The sequence below is a fragment of the Peromyscus maniculatus genome, chromosome X, assembly GCF_049852395.1.
Source record: "Peromyscus maniculatus bairdii isolate BWxNUB_F1_BW_parent chromosome X, HU_Pman_BW_mat_3.1, whole genome shotgun sequence".
NCBI lineage: Eukaryota > Metazoa > Chordata > Mammalia > Rodentia > Cricetidae > Peromyscus > Peromyscus maniculatus.
Window position 1 is genome coordinate 9,332,937 of NC_134875.1, and position 4,092 is coordinate 9,337,028.

Sequence of the window (4,092 nt, forward strand, 5' to 3'; positions counted from 1 at the left end):
TATTAGACCAATCAGGTTCTTTAGGTAGGCAAGGTAAAACAGAAACACATCTTTTTTTATAATCAAGCAAATGCAGCATAAACAAAAGTAACAAGTTCTTACATTGTTAAACAAATGCACCCTTTAGGATGGCATCTTCATTTCTTTTAAGGATATTTCCTTAATTTAGGTCATGGGAGGGTATAACAAAATCCACCAGGAGATAGTCTACCTATATATAGGTGATATGTTCTCTCTTTGCAGGTATGGTGCAGCCAACCACAAAACACACTTCCCACATGTTGTGGCAGTCCAAAACCTGAACCAAAGTCCTCCTTAGCCCAAAGTGAAGCACACAGGTAGGAATTCCAAGCCCTTTATTCTTTTGTGTAGAACAATGAGCAAGGAAGATTTTAAAACTCTGTTCATATCCTCCTATGTCTTCTTGAGCATGCATTCATTGTCTGACCCCCAAACATGAAGAAACAAAGTCTCTCCCTCCTGCCCTCCTAACATACCCATCCTCCCTTCTCTCCCCCCAGTTCCACCACATGAGAATAATAGGAATACAGATATTTTCAAATCAGAATGAATTTATTTTTGCAAATTTCACTGGATAGCATTGAATGTAATAAGTGGACATTTCTGAACAACTTGATGACTAGAAATGTATTTCTGGCTGTGTTCTGAGACTTCAGCCTATTGAAATCAGCATTTGGAGATGAGTGAACCAGCTATGGCGTGTTGTTTCTGGGTTGACTCAGTGTTCATCTTTTCCTGCCACTGGTTGTTGTAGTCCCAGAGTATGTTCATCTAGTCCTGCAGCTGCTTTTGTTGATTGAAGAGGGTGAAGCTCCCTGATTCACCTGCTTGTCATGGTAGTAGAAGATGATTCTCTCCTGTTTCACCTGTTTGTGTTGATAGCAGAGTGTGAACATTTGGTCCTGCACTGCTTTTCTTGATAGCAGAGTGTGAACATTTGGTTCTGCAGCTGCTTGTGTTGATAGCAGAGGGTAGTCATCTCCTCTTTCACTTGTTTGTCTTGATACAGACTGTAAACATCTGGTCTTGCAGACGCTTGTCTTGATAACAGAGAATGATCATTTCTTCTTTCACATGCTTGTCTTGATAACACAGTGTAAATATCTGCTTTTGTAGCTGCTTGTCCTGATCAGATTGTGTGATCACCTCTTCTTTCATACGTTTATCTTGATTGAATGGTGTGATCACCTCCTCTTTCAAGCTTCTTGTCTGGATGGAACTGTGTGATCACCTGTTCCTGTTGCTTGAATGGTGTGATCACCTCCTCTTTCAGCTTCATGTCTCAATCAAATTGTGTGATCACCTATTCATTCAGTTGCACGTCTTGACTGAATTGTGTGATCACCTCCTCTTTCAGGCACATATCTTGATCAAAGTGTGCAATCACCTTTTTCAGATGTTTGTCTGGACTGAAGTGTGGAATCATCTCTTCTTTCAGATGTTTGTCTTGATCGAATTGTACATTAACCTCTGATTTCAGCTGATTCTTTTGACCACAGAGTATGATCATCTGACTCTGTAGTTGTTTGTCTTGATCACATGGTGTATTCCCCTCATCTTGCACCTGCTTGTCATGGCCAAATTGTGTCTTTACCTGACTGTGCATATTATAGTATTGATTCCACAGTACATTTGTCTCATTCTGCAGTTGTGTATATTGATCCCACAGCATCTTCAACTTGTCCTGAAGCTTATTCTCTTGTTTATGTCAGTATTTTTTCTTCTTTTTCTGCCACTGATTTTCTCCAGAGTATAGTATTGCTCTTCCATCTTCCTTAGGTTTTCCAGAAGGAGTGGTTGTGTTTTTTTTTCAAGATTGTCATCTTTGTCTTCCTTTTTAGGATCCATTTTATCCTTTTTAGGACATATAGATCCTAGAAGGGCAGCACATTGTGACATTGGTTAGTAGATATGTGCCAGGAAGCAAGGCTTTCTAGGGGTGTGTGTTAAGCAGGAGGTTTAAACTAGGCCAGGCAAGGGTAGGTTTTCTAGGGGAGGGAGTAATGATGGAGTAAAGAGACAGCTCACTTAGATTAGCTGTACTTACCTTCTCATCACCTCTAGAAGTGGATTCACAGCAGGCCTCACTAGAAATTGGAGTTCTAAGCTTTAGTGAAATCTTGCCCTTCTGAGTTAGGTTGGTATGTGAAGTGATTGGGTCTGTCTCTATGGTGCCCACCTGTGATTTCTTATTAACCTTGTCCATTGTGAAAGCCTCACAAGGGTCTGGCCCAGAAGGCCAGGTAGTGGAGTTATATACCCTCTGAGAACAATGGAGGCCACACCCTAAGCTCTGATTGGTTAGCTAGATCTATCACAGCCAATAGTGGCAAGCATGGGTTCTGACATCACAGTGAATGCCCTATCACCCCTTCGGGAATGGTAGGAAAGGACAAGTGTCTAACAAACGAAGGTGAAGCTCAGACAACAGAAAGAAACCACCCCTGAAATCTCTGATTGGGGAGATGCTGGGAGGGAAAACAGGGTCTATTTGGGTATGGAGGCTACTCTTCTACATCCCAAAGATAGCTTTTCCATGCTACCCTTGTTTACATACCCATGTTTAGTCAGTGAGGATACATGTGGCAAGGGGTTTACTCTTCCAAATTTTTCCCCAAGCTCCCCCATTGCAGTGAGTGGTTTATTCCAGTATTTATCTTCCATAACATTTAACTAGTATTTTGAATTACCTAAAAGACTTTCCCAAATTAACATATGCTTAAAAATATGGGGACATATAGCCAGGTGGTGTTGGTGCACGCCTTTAATCCCAGCACTCAGGAGGCAGAGCCAGGTGAATCTCTGTGAGTTCGAGGCCAACCTAGTCTACAGAGCGAGATCCAGGACAGACACCAAAACTACACAGAGAAACCCTGTCTCAAAAAACAACAAAAAATGTGGATATGTAACTCATCCTACAAACAAATACATTTCCATGAGTGAACATCTCTTTACCTATTCACTTGACAATAAAGACTATTGGTATTGTCTATTTTTTTCTGACAGCATTGGAAACGATTCCACTTCTGCAGATTGCATGTTTAATTTTCTTCTGTTCTTGCTCCCAGTGCACACTATTGTTATTGGCGTTTACAAGCTTCCTTTTTTATTTCTATTCTACTTTTCAAAATTCTTTCTTCCTACCTCAAATTGTATTCCTACTTTTATATAAATCTTTGTCTGTTGAGCTTAAATATGGTTCTACTCTGATATATTGGAATATATAATTCCTATATTTGTTTGATGTGTTGTTGCATGTGTGTCCTTGCTTAATATATGCTTTTGAATGCATTGTCATAATCCTGCTTCTACGTATTATATTTCATTCATTAGTTCATATGATGTAATGTATTCTACTGGCTACATTATGAATATCATGTTTGTTCTATATTTCAATGCCATAGTATCCTGAGTATCTAACTTATGTAGCTTGAATGTTAAATGGTCTTTTAGTAAAAAAAAAAACCTGGTAGCAGATATTGGTGTAAATGCTGAAAGATCAGAGAGATATAGAAATAATCCTCCTCTTACCTCTAGTATTCCTCAGGCTGAAAAGCTTTCCTCAGCAGAATTTAGTTCATGTCTCCTCACACCTTATATACCTTTCTCTGCCCACTCATATAATTTTCTGTCTTAACTTTCCTAGTGTTGGGTTTAAAGGATTGTGACTCCCAAGAATTGGGAATAAATGTGTGTACCACCACTGCCTAGCCTCTATGTTTACTCTCGTGGCTTGTTCTGTCCTCTGATCTTCAGGTAAGTTTTATTAGGGTACAAAATATATCACCACAGTACCCCTACAAAAGTTGGCATCTAATAATATGCTTAGGAAGAGAATTCCCATGTCATTGTCTCAGTTCAGGTTGTTGTAACAGAGTGTTGAAGACTATATTATTTACACAAAACACACAAATTTCTAATCTTTCTATTGATTATAATAAAGTGACAACATGCCCAGATTATGGTGAATAGCATTTTTCTGATTATATGTTAATATAGCCTTCTTTATATTGATTATGGTAAGAGAGTTTTAATCCATCTTTTTGTAACAATTATAATCAGACAGCCCAC

At 39.1% G+C, this 4,092-nt stretch overlaps 1 long non-coding RNA gene across 1 annotated transcript; it reads right to left on the reverse strand.

Moving 5' to 3' along the window:
- Window positions 1-554: 554 nt before the first annotated feature.
- LOC143270790 (uncharacterized) lies at window positions 555-2,231 on the reverse strand. The gene is made up of 2 exons (XR_013048027.1): window positions 2,069-2,231; window positions 555-1,895 (listed from the first exon to the last, which is right to left on the reverse strand). It is a non-coding gene; the product is annotated as an uncharacterized LOC143270790 (long non-coding RNA).
- Window positions 2,232-4,092: the final 1,861 nt, after the last annotated feature.